The following is a 23,151-nucleotide window of genomic DNA, read 5'->3' on the forward strand; positions in this document are numbered from 1 at the left end:
AGTATATAAGCTTGTTTAATTCACGAGTTCCTTTCATAATCCAGTATCTCTCAGCAGCTATCATTTTCTGTTTATTAGCATTTAAAAAATTAAAATCTAACAAAACAATGTATGAGGTCCAAACTCCCTGTGTTACAATATTTTATATCTTTTTGTAGCTTAATTTTTTATATTACTTTATTCACTCTTTAAAGATTTTATTATTTTTAAACTATTTGTTTTTTTCTATGACTGTCTATACCCATTTTCTTTTCTCTCTTCAAGACCGAAGGACCCCTTTAACTATATTGTACCTTTTTAGAGGTTTTTTTGTGTGTTTGGATCTGGCTTATTTTATATCAGTAGGCACATGCTTGCAGGGTTCTCTGACTGTGGGAGACAAATCTTAACACATTTCATACCACATAGAAATCTCTAAGACATATGCCAGGAACCACATGTTTTTGGGCAAATTGGATGTTATTTAAATCATCATAATTACAGATACTAATGCAATTTAGGTGTTGTTTTTCAATAATTATAATACTTTTATTTACAAAAACAATTAAAACAACTAAACAACTAATTAAACAATTAAACATCTGATTAAGCAATTAAACAGCTAATTAAACAATTAAAGTTTCTAGTACTTTTTAAATGTATAGTACTGCATAAAACATTTTCCTCCTAAGAGGACCAAGCAAAATTTACATAAATATCTAGATTCACTCCTTTTTCCATGGGTGAAGCAAACTCTCCAGGTTCTTGCAGGAATTTTTTCTTTCCACTTGCTGGAATACATGTAGGTTCGTGCAGCTTCTTATCACTTGAGGTCCTTTTGGGTGAATATTTATGAGGTGTTCTCTTTGTATCTTCAGCTGAAGAGCAGAACAGATTTGTCTCTGGTTCCAGAGAACCTTCATTATTGTCATCGGTTATCCAGTCTCTCACCACTGGTAGCAGAAACTGTTTGTTATTCATTTTCACTTGTGGATTGAGGACATTGTGCACTCTCAGGCAATTGAAAAGTCCACAGTACAGCACGCCTTTTTTTGTACATTTCATTGTTTTCCTCGGAATGGAATAACATGAAAGGAATTGATCCATATGGTCAGCACCTTTCATGTAGGCACTGTATTCCTTGGTTCAGGTAGGTTTTATGATGTTCTCTTCCATTTTCTATTTTTTTTCCTGTTGTCAAGACAGAAATGTCATGGATCATTGATATCATTCAGACAACCTGCTTTTCTTTCCACACTAGGAGAAGAATACCACCTTTTCTTGGTGTTTTCACTTTCAAATTTGGTAGTAAATCTCTACTCTCCCTAATAGCTCCACAGACTCTAGTTTTGTTCTTTAACAGCAATTGAGTGGTAGATATAACATTGTAATAATTATTCTGGTGAACATGGTTCATATGCCAAGACAGGGTCCAAGGACTGAAAGAACAGTTTCTTGCAATTTCTTTCCTTTGGCAGTGTATATCTCCATATTGCAGGTATAACCGATGTCACTCCCACTCACCATTCGAACAAATAAACCATATTTTGTTATTTTCACTGGGTTGTACATGTGAAATTTTAAATGTTCTCTTCATGGAATCATTTCCCTGTACAAAGACAACTGTTGCTTTGGTTTGTATATTGTTCAAAATTTATGCAGAAAATGATCTAGCAGAGGTGAGATTTTGGAAAGTCTCTCCAAGCAACTGTCCATTTTGACATTATTGAAATGCCAGAATGTCCATATTTGCTCCAATCTATGGTGACTCATTGTCTGTGGAAATATAGGGGTACATATCACAGGATCTGTTGACCAATAGTCTTTCAAGCTATCTTTTCTTGTTTGATCCATCAGAATAATTAGGCCAAAGAGTTTCTTGATGTCCTTCTGTGTAACTCGAGATCATTTTAGTGTTCTAGATGGTGTTTTGCATTTCATTGTGGTTTGATTGTGATCATTGAATGGCTCTTTGCATAATATCTCAAACAATTCATAACCAAAAAAAAAAAAGATTAGTCACAGAGGGTACAGAGTTACACTGAGACAGAAATGTAGTGACCCAAGCATGATCTTCAAATATTTATAAGCATGGTGGTGTGTCAATTTCAGACCAACAATTATCGCTAGCTTCATCAGTGTCAGAATCACTTGAAAGCACCATCATCTTGGGCTTCCTTACAGGTCTAATCATTTCACTGCCAGTAGAATGAATAGAGTCATCTCTGGAGTCATCAAAACAGTCACCTACATCTTCAATCTCACTAGGATTATCTGATAAATTATAGTTAGATACTTCTGAAAGTGTATCAGTTTTTGTTAGTTTCCTTCCTTTTTTTGAGCAAGGACATTTCTAAAAGCACTAGGAACTTGAAGATGAAGACTATTTAAATACCAAAAATACAATATAACTTCAATGGCCTATGGGTTTGTGCAATTATATAGTTTTTCATAGGTGCATGGTTTCCACCAATGAGATTGCTTTATTGGATGTGGACAAGATAGTATGTTGATATCTAAGGTCCATAGCATATGATGAATAAAAAATGAGAAAAATTGTGAGCAGTACAAAAGGTGTTAAACTGTTAGCTTACCACTTTGGAATGGCACTGGTGGCTGGCTCCACCCCTCTTGGTTCTATGAGAGCCTAGTCTCATGTAGATGGGTACCTGACTGTGGAGTTGCTTTTACCTGCCCAAGCTCTGGGAATTCCATGTGTCTTCCTGCAGCAGGAGTTTGCACCCAGTGTCACTACTCAAGTGCTTGGGTACATAGCAGGGCCTCTTAAAAGAGCAGTGCCCCTGTATGCTGAGCCTACCCAAGAGACTGCTTTATCAGCCCCTATGTGGATATTTGAGGCCCATGTTGGGTGCCATATGTACCTGGAGTTTTCTTTGGGTTGGCAGCTCACAAATAACACAGAGACTTCTTATTAATTATAAAAGCTTGGCCTTTAGCTTTGACATGTCTCAACTCGTTCTTATAACTTAAACTAATCCATTCATATTAATCTACTTTCTATCATATGGTTCATTACTTCATCTATATACTGCCCATCCTGTCTCCTCCATGTCTGGATGACAACTCTGCCTTTCTTCTTCCCAGAGTTTTTCTATCTGTCCAAAAGTCCCCACATATACCTCCTGCCTGGATATTGTTCAGCTTTTTACTATACCAATCACAGCAATAAGTCTTCACACAGTGTATAAATACCCGACAACATTGATGAAATGTTTTTCCCTGTGTAGGAACAGGAAGGAGACAGAAGAAAAAGATAATTGTTCAGAACACTGGAGCAGGAATTGTCCACTTTTTCTGGTGATCCCAAAGTTTACATTTATTCTTCTCTGTAGAATGTGTCATAGCAGCATTGTTTGCAATAGCCAGAACCTGGAAACAACCTAGATGCCATTCAACTGAAGAATGGATAAATAAAATGTGGAACATATACATAATGGAGGACTACTCAGCAGAGAATAACAATGACATCATGAGGTTTGCAGGCAAATGGATGGATCTAGAAAAAATCATCCTGAGTGAGGTAACCCAGACTCAGAAAGACAAACATGGTATGTACTCACTCATAGGAGGACACAAGATGTAAAACAAATGACTAGACTGCTACTCACAACTCCAGGGAGGCTACCTAGAAAAGAAGACCCTAAGAAAGACACAGGGATCACCCAATGACAGAGAAATGGATGAGATCTACATGAGCAAACTGGATGTGAGGGGGGTAGGTAATGAAGGGCAAGGCTCGAAGGAATGAGAGCTTAGGGGAGTGGGATATCCTAGCTGGATCAAGAACAGAGAGGGAGAACAAGGAAAAAGAGACCATGATAAATGAAGACCCCATGGGAACAGGAAGAAACAAAGTGCTAGAGAGGTCCCCAGAAGTCCACAAAGATACCTCCACAATAGACTATTGTCAATGGTTGAGAGAAAGCCCCAACTGACCTACTCTGGTGATAGGATGGCCAAACACCCTAACTGTCATGCTAGAAATGTCATCCAATGACTGATGGAAGCGGATGCAGAGATCCATGGCCAGGCCCCAGGTAGAGCTCCAGGAATCCAATCAGCAAGAAAGAGGAGGGATTGTATGAGCGTGAATTGTTGAGACCAAGATTGGAAAAAGCACAGGGACAAATAGCCAAACTAGTGGAAATACATGAATTATGAGCCAATAGCTGAGGAGTCCCCAACTGGTTCAGGCACTCCGGGTAAGTGAGACAGTTGATTAGCTTAAGCTGTTTGGGAGGCACCCAGGTAGTGGGACCAGGACCTGTCCTTAGTGCATGAACTGGCTGTTTGGAACCTGGGGCCTATGCAGGGATGCTTTGGTCAGCCTGGGAGAAGGGGACTGGACCTGCATGGACTGAATCTACCAGGTTAAGCTGAATCCCCAGGGGAGTCATTGCCCTGGAGGAGATGGGAATGGGGAGTGGGCTGGGGGAGGGCGGTGGGGCAGGAGGAAGGAGGACAGGGGAATCCATGGCTGATATGTAAAATTAAATCATATTATAAAATTAAAAAAATAAAAAAGAAAGGGAATATATGGATTAAATACTAAGCTGGGATGGGAAAGAGGGATGAGAAAGAGAAAAGTAGTGAAGTAGTGGGCATTTTAACCAAAACTAAGACTGTATTAAACGTTTTATGGGAAAAAAAAGACTATTAACTTGTGTGGCATAATTCCATCTAAACTCTACACAAATTTAAAAAAAATCTCTTTTCCTGTGGCTTTTTCAAGCATCCCATCTTAGTTTTTGTGACAAAATTCCATGACCAAGTCAACTTATAGAAGAGTTTACTGGGGGCTGACATTTTCATGAGCAGAATCTGTGACTGTCAGGAAGCATGGCAGCCGATGACTATACAAGACAGCAATAGCTGAGAGCTCACGTCCTCTTCAACAAGCACCAGACAGAGAGCACTGACAGGAAAGGATGCGGACTTTTGAAACTTCACAGCCTACCACCAGTGACATACCTCCTATAAGGCTATACCTACTAAGAATCCCAAACAGCACATCTTTAGTGTAGTTATCTCCCTTCCCTGTATTGTCCTTCTTCCCCAGTCAAGCTCATTCTTCTATCATTTCCCCCCTCTTCATCCCTGGCATCCACCTCCTACTACTCCTGCACTAAGTGTGGTGATATTGTGTCCCCCAATATATTGTGCATCCTAATAAACTTATCTGCGTCAGAGAACAGAAAGAAAAAAAAAAGAATGTGTCATTTACCAGTTCTACTTTAAGGCTTCTAAATATTCAATGTTGTTAGTCAGAGTTCCTTAGCACCAGCCTCTTTGGTTTGCAAAGATAAATTAAATACTGAATACATAATTACCATAGAACATGGCAGATACAATTATATGCACAACAAAACCCCATGGTCAGTATGCACATATGAGAACATTTTTTTCTTTCTTTGAGGAAATATGTTTTCTAGAATGCTAGAAAACTGGATGCACTAGTGTATTCAGAAAGACATGCAGATTGAGTTTGCATTATACCATCCCCTGCTGTAGACGTGGTCTTGTCACTCACCTTCATATTTGTCTAAAAACTATAAAAGTCTCATAATAGAAACATTCCTTTAAATGTAAGAAGTTTTCTATTGTTTTTTAGGTAGAGTGCACATTTTAAGTGTATAAAGAGCATTGGTGAATAACAAAAGAGAGATTTCAGATCTGCTATAGCATGAGCTAGTGTGGCAGCCCACAGTGACTCCAGCTTGTGTCTTAATTCCATCTTGACTCAAGGTCAGAGAGTTCAAGCTTGTCTTTGCTTTTCAAGGCTGAATAACAGGATAATTGGTCAAAGGCTTGGCTACTAGATGTTTTGTTCTTCAAGGCCAAATAAACAGGCTATTTGGCCAAAAGTGTGGCTACTAGATGTTTTGAGAATTAGGAGGTATTTAGCTTGTTTGTTCATTGAATCATGGTAAGGAGGTCTTTTGCCCTCATCCCAGCTTTGGGAATAAAAAGGCTGTGAGAAATAAACTAGGGGCTGCTGTGGTATTGATTCAGAGCCCTCCCGAATCTATCCTGGGTCTCTGTTTTTCTTTTATGACTGTTTTTCCTATCTTTTTTTTTTCTCAATCTTCACTCCTTTATTCAGGAGTGTTTAACAGGTCAAGTGGGACCCAACAGGCTAGATTGCCATTGTGCACATGACTTGTTGTGTGAATGTTACCACTGCTGTTTGGTAACCCCAGCAAGAACTCTGAGGTTAGAGAGTACTATGGCGAAACAGATTGCAGACATCCAGCTCTGTGCTCCATCTCTTTTTCATTAAAGCATTTTACTGTCTCACTGAGGCTGTCTCACTGTATTGCAGATGCTTGTGTGTACCTCTTTCCCATCTTTAGCTTACAGGCATTGCAGGCTTCATATATAAGATTGATGGGGCAGAAGCCTGTGGCTGTGTCTTCTCTCCCCAGGAGTGATTCTTCCAGTCACACACCTACAGAGCTGTGCAGAAAAGGGCCACACTAATGTGTAACAACTCATCCTATGGGGAAGATTGTAGAAAACATCTTATGAACTAAAAGAACCTATTGTACCAGCCTCAACTAGTATACAAAATGAGCTAAAAAAGAAAATAACAGACAAAAAAAGTGGATCTTAAAGGAGGTACCTGATAATGTACTGACAGCATGTTTATTGGTAATCATCCAGCAGAATCCTGGTAGGCATTGGTGTCCCTGCACACCTTATTGGAATGTTAGGAGAAGTCTATTTGGAAAACATTGAACTGAGAATGTGTCTGCAAAGATATAGTTCTAAACCCTAACAAGCAATCCATCATAGGGAAGTAATTTTTGAGATCTAAGCTGCAGTGTACAAAATAATATTTACTGAATCCCAACAAAATGTTCGTGTCCTTCCTATGTGGTTTCTCCTGCTAATAAAGGAACAGCCTATCTCTGCAGGATTGACTTCAGCATATATACAGCTGTGAATTTGGAGAAGAAACAACTAGGAAAAATGCATGAACATCGGCTTTAGCCAAGGGAGGCTAAAAGCCTGTGGGAATAGCACAAGATCAGGAGCCTAACCAAGCAGAAAGTAACAATCTTTATTATAAGGCATAGAGCAATCACAAATTGAAAGGCATGAGCTGTATCAATCAGCCATAGATACAGAAGGAGAAGGAGCTACACAGAAGGATGTCATGTGGAAAATGTTCTGTGAGCTTCTTAAGGAAACACAGAGCAGAAAGCATAGTGCAGAACTGACATCCTGTGGGTTAATTCTTGCTGTCAGGTTACAGTGTCTTGATTTGCAGCAATTGTCAAAAACACGATAGTCACTGGAATTCATGCCCATCCTTGCACTGTGAACATGGCGCCTCTACAAGGAACATCACTGACAGGAGATACAAGAGCTTCTGGTTGCTGCCATGTGCTGAATTTATATCATGGTGGGAAGTTTCTGACATTGTTGTGTAGCTGTTTCCTCCAAATTGAAACATCCCCTCCTGGGCATAAGAACTAGGCTCATAAGATTCATGAAGTAAACAAAACTTAAATGATTCCTAGGCCCCCTACCCAAGATTATAAAAGTGATAAACAATTGCTGGGGGACTTGGAGGACTCTTCCAAAAGCTAAGGAAGAATTCTTGTCCAAAGGATTTTGATGACACAGCTGCCTTTGAGTTATAATGGTCCTGCAAGTAACCCCAATAACATCATTGGTTCACTAAGCTAGGCTTGGTAGAATTATTCTTTCATTGTTGTTGGTCCCCCATCTGGAGTAGATAGATGTTTTTCATGTCTCTACAGAAAATGTCATAAAACAGTGATCCAACCAGTGATGTCTGAGGCTTTGCCATTAATTCCTTGCCTGGCCAAATATCTGTCTATTCTCTTCATTTCAATAGAAAATGCTGAAGCACAGGCAGATAGAGTACCTAGAAAGGGTGCCACAAGAACACTTTTGTGTAGCTCACTTTTCTGCCTGAGGCCAGTGTTATCACTCTGAAGAAAAGTGCAAAAGGTTATTGGACTAAATTTTTAGTATCATTGTCAAAGACATAAGAAAAGTTTATGCAGTAAACTAGTTAACAATTATATTGTCCTAAAATATAGTATCTGAAAATAAACATATTGAGCAGTTTATGTGTTACTCTGGACCTTGATTTGAACAGCTCAGCGTAGCCTAGCTGTAGTCAATTAGCCACTCAGTAACATGTGGGTCCCATAGTGGGGTCCTGCAGACATATAAAAGACACTCCTCTGTGGGCACGGTTCTGTAATATGGCCTTCTGTTTAGATTAGACGTCTCTTTTCAATTGAAATGTTATTGGAAATCTGAATTGCTTATCCAAAACCAAGTGGTCAGTCCTATATGCATACAAGTGACACTGAATGGACAGGGTAGGTTGTATTCACATATTTATTGATGTGTGTGTGTGTGTGTGTGTGTGTGTGTGTGTGTGTGCACGCACGCGCATGTGCATGTATGCACATGTGTAAAAATGATATTTAAATCGAACGGGGCCATGAATTTGAGAGGGAGTAGGGGAGCACGGAAGTGTTGAATGTTGGAAGGTGTAGAGAGAAGCAGGAAATGATGTAATTACATTTTAAATTAAAATAAATCAGGAAAAGAAAATCCAAACATATAAAAAGAAGTATTGATTTTTTTAACTACTTACTTTAAAACAATTACAGATGCATGGGGATTTGTAAAAACTAGTACAGTATGTCTTATGTGCCTACCTATCCTCAAAAGTAATTTTGTACATAAAATTCTTATACAGCACCAAATTTCAACAACAGGAAATTGGCATCAGTAGAATCTATATATGTTCTTTTTTTTTATAAATATGTTTTTAATTGAAATAGAATTGCATCCTCTCCTGGGTAAACTGGGAGTGGGGTAGAAAGGAAGGGATGGGGGATGGGAATAGGAGGGATTGAGATGATCTAGTAGTGAGGGATGGAGTTGGTGAGCAATGAAAGAGATATCTTAGTAGAGGGAACTATTAGGGGGTTAGGTAGAAACCTGGTGCTAGGGAAACCCCCAGGAATCCACAAGGATGACACCAACAAAGACTCCTAGCAATAATGGAGAGGGTGCTTGAACTTACTTTTCCCTATAATCCGATTAGTGACTTCCTTAATTGTCATCACAGAACTGCTAGAAGCAGATACAGTGATCCACAACCAAGCACTGGGCTGAGTGCCTAGACTTCAATTGAAGAGAGGGAGGAGGGATCATAGGAGCAAGTAAGGTCAAGATCATGATGAAGAAAACCACAGAGACAGCAGACCCAAGCCAATGGGAGCTCATTGACTCTGGCCTGTCAGCTGGTGAACATGCATGGGATAGAACCAGGCTCTCTGAATGTGGGTGACAGTTATGTGGCTAGATCTGTTTGGGGAGCCCCAGGCAATGGGATCAGGACTTATCCCAGGTGCATGAATGGCTTTTTGGAATACATTCCCTAGGGTGGGATACCTTGCTCAGCCTTGACACTGGAGTAGGGACTTGGTCCTGCCTCAATTTAGTATGGTAGACTTTTTGACTCCTCAAGGGACGCTTTACCATCTCTGAGGAGTGGATTCAGGGTGGACTGGAGGGAAGGTGGGGAATGGGAGAAGTGGAGGGAAGGTGGGAATGGGAGAAGGGGAGGGAAGGGGAACTGGGATTGGTATATGAAATGAAAAAGAAACTTAAAAAATAAATTAATTCTAAAAAGGAAATAGAATTGGCTCACTTTCTCCCTCCCTTTCCTCTCCCCAGCTCATCCCAGCTACCCTTCTTTAAACTCCTCCCATGTCCCTCCACTCTCAAGTTGATAGCCTCTTTTCTTCATTATGATTATCACCTACATGCATATATACATATATGCAAATATATATTTGTTTTATTGTTTGTGCATATGATGTTTCAGGGCTAACCATGCTGTACTGGGCAATCAACAAGGGGATTCACCCCTAGAAGAAGCTGATTCTCTTTTCCTCATCAGTAATTAATTGCCTATAGCTCTTTGTCTAGGAAGGGGGATCCTGCAAAGTTCTTTCATTGTATGAGAACATGCTGATTGATATTTTCATTATTCCAGTCTTGTTTATGCAGTCATTTCTAGGAGAGACATTTTACAGCAGGCTTTCTGGTATTCTGACTCTTAATCTTTTTGTCCTCTTTCCCACAATGTTCCTGAGCCATAGACACAGGACCTGTGATATAGGTGTGTATATGTTGGAGTTAGGCTCCCCATGATCTATTATTTTTGCATGACTCCAGTTGGGTTTTTCTGTGATGTTCTCCATTTCCTGTAGAGAGAGGATTCTTTGATGAGTGTTGGTAGCTACATGTATTGGTGGGTATAAGGATAAGATTTAGAATCTAGTAAGCAATTATGCTGGTCTAGAAAAGTGGTGGTAAGGGCTGAAGAGATGGCTCAGCAATTAAGAGTGTGGCTGCTCTTCCAAAGGACCTGAGTTCAATTCACAGCACCCATATGACAGTTCACAACTGTCTATAATGCCAGTTCCAGGATCCAACATCCTCACATAGACATACATGCAAGCAAAAAAAAAAAAAAGGAAAGAAAGAAAGAAAAGAAAAGTGGTGGTAGTAGATTCACTTCATTTCTTTATTTTCTTTCTTTCTTTTGTTTTTTTCCAGACAGAGTTTCTCTGTGTAGCCCTGGCTGTCCTAGAACTTGCTCTGTAGATCAGGTTAGCCTTGAACTCACAGAGATCCACCTGCCTCTGTTTCCCCAGTGCTGGGATAAAAGACATGTGCCACCACTACCTGTCATAGATTCATTTCTAAGGATCTCACTTGCTCTGGGAAGCTGGATAATTTTTGAATACCAGGCATGATTAAGCCTTAAGTCCAATTAGACAGCTGTCAGTTGCTACTAACATGTGAGTGTGACTTGTTGCACCTTTTTGTGTATCTTGTCATGCTGGTTATTACCATGTTCATAGGTGCTACAGCTGGGTAGGGATGTTTCATTGCTTCCTTCCCTTAGCAACTTGCATAGTATTTTCTGGAAACATGGAAACTAGACCACAGGAATGAAGCTGTCAGGTCAGATCCAACTCAAGTCATCTGATTCCTGTGTCCTAAGTGTGCGATAATTTTTAGCAAATAGGGGCCTACTCTTGACACCTGAGAGGCAACCATGGGCTACATAAGTAATCTATATGGTTTTAGAAGTCAGTTGGACTACCCTGACCAATTGTTCCAAAGGAGATTTATTGTTCCTTGTGCTGGTGTTTTTGTTAATTTATGGTTAGTGTGGGGAACACTGTCAGTCCAAGTGGACTAACTTCCTTTAAGATAGTTGGATGCATACACATTCATATGTATTGTGTATGATTTTAGGTAAATATAAAATAATATGATTCTTTGAGGCTTTGTCAAATGACCTTGTGTTATTTGTCCCTGTCCCCCTTTCCCTATATTTACTTTCCTCCATTTTCATTATAATATCTTAGCGAAACTTTGTAAAAGTTGCCTTGAGTAAAAGAAAAAATTCTTTCAATATCACTGGAAATATAATGAGGAGTGTATTTCAATTTGGTTGCTTAGAATTTTCAATACTCTGATGTATAATCTAGTGTCTTCATGATATCCCTTAGCTCATCAAATGAAGTTCTATGTAGGAAAAAGATTCTCCTTTGGTAATGATGGATATAAGTCCAAGTTTGAAATTTTATTCATAACTTTTTTCATTTCATTCATGCTTTTTTTTTAGCTGACATGTAACCTGATTGGATCAGCATTTCAGATCAGACAGCTCTCCAAGAATTATCAGATGCCTAGGTCACTTCTTTAAGTGATTTACATGAGTGAACATCATTATCATCATGGTCAACCAATCAGTGACTTCCCCATCATGTAAGCTAGGAACTTACTTCATGGTGAGCTGAGTCATGAACCAGGGCCATTAACACAAATGTTTTTCTTCACACTCTTTCGTTTCCTTCTATTATTAATACTTGAGTGGGAGTGTTTTTTTTATCTTGTGCTTTTATAAAACATTAAAAATGTGAACAGAAATTAGTCCTTTGCTGTGTGGTAACTACAAAATGATTTACACAAAATCAACTTAACTATAAATATATTTAGAAACTAGAAGAGACCACAAAGTAATAGCTTTCATGTTAGAGATAGGGTCTTGACCAGAATATGCCATGTATTATGTCTAAACATAATCTGTAGGGTATATATTACAACTTTAACAAATGAAGAAATTGAAGCTTTAAGAAATGAAGTTGTCCTTTCTTACTGTCAGTTTTTACTTACAAATTGATAAAGGTTTTAATTCTCTTGAATAGTCAACCTATTCTGACTGCTATACAGTGAATCATAGTAGGACATGACACACATCATTTTAGAGAGGTGAGAGAGTCTGCCTAAGGCACACATGTGTGTTAATCTGACTTTTTATCACTGTGACAAACAGGAAAGGGCTGGTAGATTTATTTTATCTCAGGGGATCATAGGTTTCAGTCCATGATGAGCTTGCTTCATGACTGTATGATTATGGTAAAGAAGGACAGAACAAAGACAGGAAGTTAAGGGTGGGGTGGTAATAAAGCATCTTTTAGGCATGTCCCCAATAATTTAGTTCCTCCAATTAGGCTCTTCCCTCTGTTGTTTAATCACCTCCTTGTAAGGCCATCAGATTATAAATTCATTAGTGGATAAATTCACTGATTATGTAAGAGTCTTCATGAACCAATTATCAGTCAATAATTAGATCCACCAGCTGGGGACAAACCCCCCCCCCAAAAAACAAACAAACAAACAAAAAAACAACCTTCAAGTCATGTGACTTTTCAGGGACATTTCATATCTAAGCCCTAAAATCTGGGTCCTGCTTATTAGGGGAAATGTAGCACCAATTCTGTAATTTTAATTTTAATAGTTTTATACTCTCTTTTTGTGCATTAATTTTTTATTTGAAAATTTCATTAATTGAAAAGTATGTATATTCTAATTACTCACTCCTCACCTTTTCTTATCTCCCTCCCATCCCCAGAAACATCCCACACTTCTACCAGCTCCTGTCTCAGATTCTTAAGCTTTGGATTTGTTTCACGACTCTTCTCATTTAACCAAGGCTTTCTGTGTCCTCAGATTAGAACCATCCATTGATCGGGGTTACCAGTGGATACAAAGCTGAAGGCAATGATTCCGCTTCTCCATGAATACATTAGCAGTAAATAGTTTATGTGGGAGAAAGAGAGAACCCTGGGATCCTTCTCTGTAAACCTCTAACTGTTGACTGCTCCATTCCTTTGTAGACCCAGTCTAGGTTTCTGAAGCTGTTTCAAGTAATGACTGTGGTGGCTGTGTCTTGCCCAGGAGATGACATTCTGCCTCCTTTCTCCCTATCTCCCAGCTCTTACTTTTTAAATATCACTTCTTCTACAATGTTCTCTGAAAATTTGATGGGATGATGATGATGATGATGATGATGATGATGATGTGTGTGTGTGTGTGTGTGTGTGTGTGTGTGTGTGATATTTAGGGCTAGACACTTTTCCAAATATATATATATATATATATATATATATATATATATATATTTCCATTTTCATTCATTTACTTGAAAATTGTGTAATTTCATCTATTTAAAACTGAAAAAAATCCCACAGTATATTCATGTTTTTTTTCAATCACTTCTCTGAAGCCAGACTTTAATTTCATATTCTACTTTTCCTAATATTCAAATCATCCTCACTTGTATTTATTATTCTCTTTCTAAATGTTACACAAAATCAACAGTGAAGAGGGATTTTACACAGCATTCATGTTTCCTTTAGATGGAATGCATACTGCAAATATTCTGTAGCAAGGGATGCTTGTTTCTTCATTTTTAGAGGGCTTCTCATCTTTTGAGTTAAGTCACCGTAAGTGTTGACTAGGGAAGACATGCTTCTTTGTTCTGCAATAAGCTCTTAGTTCCTGCATTTTCAGTGCTCTATAAGGCAGTGTGAGTGTAGGTGGAGGTGTCTGAATCATTAACGATTATTCTTTGTTATATGAGAGGAAGATAAAGGATTCATGGGGCCTGAAAGCTTATATAGTTTGGTCATAATTTTTAAGAAACACAACAAAACAAAGTTGTAAGATTTTGAAAACATAAATCTACTTCTTACCATGTCTTAGGAAGATATGGCCTGGGCAGAGGAAGAACTAGGAAGCTAACATGTTTGTAGCTACAAGGTACAACCTCAAATTCTTTGTCGGGTAATGCTGACCTGTTGAAGTGATAGAGGAAAGAAAACATGGAACAAATTCAACATCTGTTTCAGAATCACATAAAATGTGAGAATTCTACAGTACTTGGGGTGGGTGATCAAAAATATCAGGGAAGGTAATAGCCAGACTTAATCAATGTTACCTGGCATTTAACCAAAACTTTGTAAGTGGTTATTGACTGAAAAATATGTACAGAGAGGTTTCACAGTTCTATTATTTGGTTCTTATGTGTTAATCAATTAATTCTGTATTGGTAAATTTTGTAAGTTCAAATCAGACCCTTCCTTTCTAAGTTTTCATTTTTTCCTACCTTAAATATGGAACTAGAGTTTCAACACTGTTTTCATTCTCAACAGCCAGGAAGCTAGTCCATTAATCTAGTTAGCCAGAGGAATATCAAATGCTGCATCCATATGTGGCCAGGCAACCCTGGTAAGAGCTTGTGGTAAGTTGTGAAATGTGTCTGTTCTAGGCAAAATGCTTGCCCAGGGTAATATATATATATATGCTTTAAGAGACTCACACATCCTCTTTGTTTATAATGTATTTTTGAGACCATAATCTAAGATTTTGCAAATGTAAAAAAGAGAAAAAAACAGTGAATATTTGAAAGTCAGCAGGCTCTAGTATGTTCTCATAAAAATTCCCAGTCACACCGGGCGGTAGTTGTGCACGCCTTTAATCCCAGCAGGGAGGCAGAGCCAGGCAGATCTCTGTGAGTTTGAGGCCAGCCTGGGCTACCAAGTGAGCTCCAGGAAAAGCACAAAGCTACACAGAGAAACCTTGTCTCAAAAAAACAAAATCAAAAACAAACAAACAAACAAAAATTACCAGTCACTGTTACATTCAGTGAGTGGCTTTTCCCATAATAAGGAACCAAGTCAAAGTAGTCAGGTTCTTGACAATTTGCATCAATCCAGGAGATTTATGATGGGCTTTTTGCACCATCTACCACCCATATTCCAGTCATTGCAGGGCAGATAGGCACCCAGGAAAGTGGGTGAGGATGCCATTTAGAAAGGAGTCACACTGTGCACTTGAGACAGTGGGAACACACAGAACATAGGCAGGACAACTCCATCAAAAGAGCACTAAGGAAGCCAAGTATGTAGGACAATTTTACAAACTAGAGGAAACTCTCTTACCTCTCAGCTAATCTCTGCCTCTTTCTTTTGGAGATCACCTATAAAGAACTTCTCCAATATTGGCTAATGCTTGATGCTACACATTTATGTATATGAATAAAAATGCATTAGAGACACAGTAACAAGATTTGTGCACTCTTCTTATTTGAGAGTGGAATCAAAGAGGAAGAAATTCCTGTTATAGGGTTATAATTTAATCTTCGCTGTAGTTTGTCCTATACAATAATCAGTATCCTTACTTAGACACTGATTAGTCATAGCAATACAGCTCTTTGGAGTTGGTGTTATCAGTGGGGGCAGCCTTGATCTCTGGAGGCATCCATCTCACTTAATTCACAATGAGACTGCCTTCTGTCTTTATTAGGAAAGTGTAATTTAGATCACTGAGAATTTACCAGGGAAGGCAGCCCTGTGTTGGATTTGCACCTGAACACATGACAGATTACCTGTCATGTCTGTCTTTGTGTATCCTCAACCCTGAGAACCAGCAATGCCTTCATCTTCAGCCCTGGGACAGACAAATTTGCAATTAGTCAGGCTGCTTCTGCTTTTGATAGGGATCCGAGTTCCCTCCTTGCCACTTCTTTAACTTCCATTTCCTCTGATATGTTATCTGTTGGGTTTTCCCAACAAAACTATACTTGGGGCTTGGAAGATTTCATAAGGTCTGTGTTTCACTAAGAGCTTCTAGGCTATTTCTTCAACTTGGGTATTTGAGTAACATGCCCCACCCCAAGAGGATTAAAAAAAATCAATGTTTAAGCCTTACATATTAACTAAAATGATTTGTATATTGATGTTATTTAAGTATTTATGAACATAGACCCCCGCCTGCTTTTAACTATTGTACAGGATTATAGCCAGCACAGATTGGCATATGTTGTATTAAATTTTCCTGGAGAGACATGAACATGTTTCTACTCACTCTAAATAAGGAACCAGCAATAAACTAAAGTAAGGATTCTCCCAAAGTCCGACTTGGCAAACTCGTGCTTTTATTGTCATTGCTTGTAGGAGCAGATGACTCAGTGGCAGCTGTATCATACCATCACAAACCCTGTGTGTGTATCATACCATCACAAACCCTGTGTGTGTATCATACCATCACAAACCCTGCAAAGCGCAGATGGAGGATAACTAAAGAAATCTGCAACCCTAGTGTGCCTTGCACAACTTGCAAGCAGCTCAACTGGTCTGAGAGTCTCCACATAAACTCCTTTGTGCTTCAATAACCACAAGGAGAATACCTTGTCAATTTGCCAAAGCTTTGAGCTATGTTTACTGCCTGAGTCTCCTAGTTTCCCTTCTTCCCCACCAAGAAGAACTATTTAAATTCAGAAGAAGTTGCTACACAGCCCTCCACCTCTTCCTCTGGCTCTTATACTCTGTCTTCCTCCCTTCTGCAATGTTTTCTGAGCCCTGGGTGTATGTGGCAGGAGTGGGTGGCATACTCTAGATTTCCAACTCTGCTTCAGCATTGAAACAACACAGCGACAGTCACTTGCTTTCAGGAGCTTCACCAGTATTTATGAATCTCTGTGGCATATCATCTATTGAAAAATGCAAGTTTCCTTCCCTGACTTGTTGCAGCTGACAGCTAGAGTGATCAATGAGTACAAGCGCAGATGTTTGGAACGCACTTTGATCTGCACATCTATTGAACAAAACAATAGCAGTTGCTTACCCAGTGGGGCCTATGACTTCTCCAGGCTTAGGTTTTTGTCCTGGCTTGTAGATAGTATCAGACATAAATTCTTTCCTATGCAGCAAGCCTTAACTCAATTTGGAAAGCTGTTGGTTGTATGGACAATATCCATACCATTATTGTACAAGAAGGTACATCTTAGATGCCATGTTAGTATTGCATAATGCAATATATACAGCTGTGCAAGACAATTTATGACAATTCTCTTGCAGAAGCCTAAATAGCACATCCTGGTACTATGAAAGCCATTCAGAAAAGAAGATGCTTCCAGGCTTAGTTGGAGCATTATTTCTCCTTGTCCTACAACCAGAGCATAGTGTTTGCAGCAATAGGGTCTTATTTTTATAGTATAGAACCAACAGCAGTGGCAATAGTCTTTATGTCTTATCCAATGAGGCATCAGGGAACTCCTTGGTTAACAACCCAGGGTGGTATACCACCCTTGGTACCAGGATTTTCATTCAACCATTTTATGGCTTATAGAAGTGACCCTTCCCACTTAGGCCTTCTATATTTAAATTCTTTAGCTACTATGTAATTAATCCATTCTTTCCTTAGGTTAACTCAGCCCCAGTTCAGTTGTAAGGTAGCAAAAAATATCATTGCACCTGGTTGTCCTTAGTTCAGTTCTGCAGAGCAGTGCCACAAAATGACTGCTCCTGTTGCTGACAATTGTCTGTGTGTGCCATATATACTGAGTTGAGTGAGACTCACATGTCACTTACTAACATTAAAATTTTTTGTAAGAGCCTGTGGCAGTGTTCACACAGGTGAGGACATATTTGCATGCCTCACTATTGGGCATAGGCCCTATATAGTCTATTTACCAGTCTCTTATGGATCAGGTTGACTTTTCCCATCACAGCATCCATGCACTCAGGCCAGAGTCAGAAGCAGGATTACCATGATTGTAGAACATATAGGACCCTGAGATATTATACAGGAAAGTTGGTTAGCTATTTTTCATCCTGTATTGGCTTCTTTAGGACTAGATTTTCCATGAACCCTGTGAGCAGCCTCCCACCTAAGAGTAGATGACAATGCCTTGGTAAAGTAATCTGCTTTCTGATCTCTGGGTGACTCCATGCACTCACACTGTGGGCTGCCACATGGAGAACCACTAGGGGTTCTGATTCATATTGAATTGTTATATATTTCCCTCCACAGTTGCTGTTCCCTCAGTGACCACCCTGGTATTTGTTAGTTTTTCTTTTCCCAATGGTCATCTATAAATTCAAACTTTTGAATACAGGGCAAGTCTTGATAAAGACTGTCATAGACCAAGGCTAGTAAGTTCTATTATCCACAGTGCTCTTCAGGCAGACCATGAGCTGGTCTTGTTTCCTCTCGGTCCAGCTGAAAGGTGTGTGTGCCCATTCATATTGACTCATCTGCCCATTTCCTGTTTGTTGCTTCTCTTTTCAAGTCATACAAGGGATAGGTAACTCATGTGAGGTGAAGTATGAAAATCCATTAACACCCCCAGGAGCTACAAGAATATCTGCAACTCTTTCACAACTGCAGGCACAAGTTGTTGTAGGGTACTGCATGCATCTTTTCAGACTATAATACTCCCATAACTTTACAGCTGTGCCTGGCTCTTGCATTGCCTGTGAATTTATATCAGATCTTTCTTCATTTAGGAGCACCTGCACATTTTCCATGTGCTTTTTAAAATCTGTAAACCACTCAGATGTTAACATTATGGTATCAGTGTGTTTTATTTATTTATTTATTTATTTAAGTTTGAAAACAGCCGGGCAGTGGTGGTGCATGCCTTTAATCCCAGCACTCGGGAGGCAGAGCCAGGCAGATCTTTGTGAGTTTGAGGCCAGCCTGGTCTACAAAGCAAGTTCTAGGAAAGGTGCAAAGCTACACAGAGAAACCCTGTCTCGAAAAAAAAAAAAAAAAAAAAGAAGAAGAAAAGAAGAAGAAGAAGAAGAAGAAGAAGAAGAAGAAGAAGAAGAAGAAGAAAACAAAACAAAACAAATTCTGAAACTTGGAGCAATTCCACTCAAAGCAATAGCTGTTTGGGTGGTTGGTTCTACAAGGTTTTCCCACTGCATATCACTATCATGTTTTATTTTGTTGCTTTCTTTTCCCTCTGAGTGCTGGCAGGAAAAGATTTGTGTGTGTGTGTGTGTGTGTGTGTGTGTGTGTGTGTGTGTGTGCACGCCAAGATCTTACTTTGTAGTATAGGCTGGTGTTAAATTCAGAATTCAGATCCTCCAGCCTTGCATTGTATATTCTTGATAATTTTATCAAAAATTAGCTGACTGTTCATGTGTGGATTTATTTTTGTGTCTTCTATTCTGTTCCACTGGCCTATGTGTCTACATCTGTAGTAGAAATATATAGCTATTGTCACTATTATTCTGTTGGTCAGGTATTGTGACCTAGCATTTTTTTTTTTCTGCTTAGGTTGGCTTTGGTATCCAGAGTCTCTTGTGTTTGTATATGAATTTTAGGATATTTTTATTCCTCTATAATGTCATTCTTGCATTGACTATGTACATCATTTTTGGTGATATAGTCAATTTCACAGGAACACAGGGAGTCTTTCTATCTTCTAGCATCTTCAGTCTCTTAAAATTTTCATTGTAGAGATCTCTCCATGATTAGCTGAATTCTTAGTGATTTTGAAATGGGATATTTTCCCTACTTTCTTTTGGGGGAAAGTTTATATAAATATCTTCATTGCCAATTATATACATAAATATATAAATACATAGAAGTCAAGGATGTGCATGTAGCACAAAGTCATGTATAACAGAAATGCATCATATCAGTTTTTAGATGATTTAATCTCTCCTGGGTTTCTAGTTTTAGTTTTGATGGGGTCTGTGCTATGTAGCTCAGGATGAACTCCAACACTCTTTCTTGCCACCTACCTGGGTTTGCAGCTGTAGCTCATGCTTAAATAGTGGGGTGATTATTGTATACCATCCCATTAAACAACTTTAAATTTTGTGACATATGGGAGGAAGTTTTACTAGATTTAGAAAATGTGTTAGTTTCCTTCTTTTGTTGTTTTATACAAGTACACACATCAATGATGTTATCTTCAATATTGCTTGTCTGTAGCAACCATCTCCCCTGTCACTTATTCATTGACTAGTTAATTAAAACTAGTTATTTATGTAGTAAACCCACCAAGTTAAGCACATGTAGAGCACATACATTTCCCAAGATAAAAGAATGTTCAAAGTCACTTTCCTCATGTTTTTGTTTGTTTGTTTGTTTGTTTAATGCTTAGGATTCTTGGCTTAAGATTACTCTCCATGTTTAATGTGATAATACTTATAAACAGATGTTTTCACAAGCATGACTTAAATGGACTGTCTTACATCCTCTTTGGCAGTTGTGAATTCCATTAAGAAAGAAGGTATATTTCTGCTGCTTCTGATGTAGCCTGCCATTCCATATGACTGCTGGCTCATGATATCCACCTCAATGTTGCATAGCTCTTTCTATTGTAAACACATTTCCTTCCTTCTGGAAGCAATCCTTCTGCTTCTTTTGCTGACCTCATGTGGTAGTTTGAATGAAAATGGCCCCCATAGTCACATATGTTTGAATATTTCATCCCTAAGTTGCTTTAACTGTTTGAGAAGGATTAGGATGTGTGGTCTTATTGGAGGAGGTGTGTCACTGGGGGTCCACTTTGAGATGGAAAAAGGTTCATGCCATTCCCAATGTTTGCTCTCTTTCTACCTCCTACTTGTGGTTCAAGATATAAGGTCCCTAGCTATTCCCACCTCTCTGTCTTTGCTCTGTTGTCCTGGATTCTACTTTTTTTAAAAGTGTAAGCCCCAAATTAAACACTTAAAAAAAATAAGTTGTCTTGCCTTGGTCATTATGTTTTATCACAGCAATAGAGAAGTAAGACACCTGGGGAATTTCTTATTTTGAAAGCCCAGCACAGATGTCTTTTCTTCCAGAAAGTTTTCCCTTTTTCTTGCTCTGCATCACAAGGGCTTTTCCAAGTGCATTGGCTGGTAGGATGATTTCACTGGACAATTATTTGTTTCATTATATTTCTACTCATCAGGGATCAGGAATTCATCTTATTATTTCTTCTTGGCATTTAGAATGTAGGACTGAATTGATTTAGATTAGTTTTCCTGTCCTCTAGACAGCTTGCCTTTGTATTGTCATGACCACTGGAATCAGAAATGAACTACTGGATATCCAATGATGGTCTGAGTAAGTGTGTACCCTACAGAGTAAAGTGTGTGTGTGTGTGTGTGTGTGTGTGTGTGTGTGTGTGTGATTTAACTCACAATGGAAATAGCAACTGTGAGTGCTCAAGCACATGGAGGCTAGAAATCAATGTCAGGTATCTGTCTTTATTGTTCTCTACCTCTTTAATTGATTCGGGGTCTCTCACTAATTCTGGAACTTGTTATTATAATGAGATTGGCTTGTTAATGAGCCTCAGGAATTTTCCTGTCTCCATGTCCCCAGTACTGGGATTACAAACATGATCCTCATGTTTGTCCAACAAAAATTTTACTGAATGAGCATTCTCCTCAGTTCCCTAGAAATTAGATTTTCATAGATTGAAGGCCACCAAAGTAGAAATATTTATGCCATGGCTTGGGAACTCTTTTATAAACCAGGGATTTATGATTCTTCAGAAGAGTTCATTCTTGCCAAGAATTTGCTAGCTTACCCTTTGGATTAAGTTAGATTTGGGTGACTGAAAAGATGGATCCAGGGCCAGGGAGTCTATAAGGATTTTCTCTTTTATGTTTTTGTGCCTACTAAATATTCTATTGGTTTCCACTTGTGTAATTGGTTATGTCTTTTCCATACCTAATTAAGTGTCAGCTAGGTCCTGGAAGGATAAAATAACTCACTTAAAAAAAGGTATTTTGGCCAAAGTTTAAGGTCTGTTGAACAGAAAGAAAAAAAAGGTTAGCTCAACAAACAATGTCGATTTCTATTAGCTTGAAGAATCCAGGGAAGAGAGCTATTAGCAGACCTTGAAGACATGGCAGCTGTTCACAGGGCGATAGTACTAGTACTTCTGACCTTTAGAGGAAAGATCCAGATAGTTTAACCAAACCCCCTTAAGTCAGGAAATAATGGTGTCATTCTCTCCTTGAGTACCTACTCCCTCTCCCTATTGTCCAAACCCAACAGGAAGGCATAGAGGGCTGCAGAGCTGCTGCTGTAGGAGTAGCCTGATTGTAGCCTGACAGGGAGAAGGGAAGAGTGGAGAATCTGTGGGTATAATGTGAAGATCTTGAGCACAGAATCCATGTGTGTTTTATGTGTATGTGAAGCACTAAAGACGTCAACCCTTAGAAAATGCCCTTGTTGATTCATTTCAGAAGAGCATCAATTAACGTGGGCTCCTCCGTTAAGGCCTGTTTTTGAGCATCTGGTCATAGGGAGATGCAACACATGCACATACAGATAGAAAGAGAGAGAGAGAGAGAGAGAGAGAGAGAGAGAGAGAGAGAGAAAGGGAGAGAGAGGGAGAGAGAGGGAGAGAGAGGAAGGAAGGGAGGGGGAGAGAGAAAGGAGAGGGAGAGGGAGGGGGAGAGGGAGAGGGAGAGGGAGAGGGAGAGGGAGAGGGAGAGGGAGAGGGAGAGATACTCACTGTACTCATTTAGGCCACAACCACTTTAGAGATGCAAAAGCTGACTCAGCCACCTTAAGTATCCAAGGTTGTGTAGTCAGCAGTGAAGTTGTGTCTGGACTCCTAGACAGTATAATATCAAATAATGCAGATGTAACAATATTTTATAATGTTCCAATTGCAACAGCAATATTACTTATGAAAATATTTTGAAGATATATATACACTATTTCATTTCACATAATTCCATTAATGAAGTTCATGTGTATGTATGCATACACATACATAATTTTACATTTTAGTGTGGGCTTTCCATTCATGTTCACTGATGTGTTTATCTTTTCCTTATGAGGAGTACTTTTTTTCTGCAGGCTAGATAGCAAAATAGAAACTTATTGTCTGTCTTTGGGGAAATAATAAATATAGATTTTCAAGATGGTGGCATAATTTATTCATTTGTAGAGATTAGGAGAGATTTTGCTCATTGAATT

This window comes from Peromyscus leucopus, chromosome 4 (assembly GCF_004664715.2).
Source record: "Peromyscus leucopus breed LL Stock chromosome 4, UCI_PerLeu_2.1, whole genome shotgun sequence".
Classification (NCBI taxonomy): Eukaryota; Metazoa; Chordata; class Mammalia; order Rodentia; family Cricetidae; genus Peromyscus; species Peromyscus leucopus.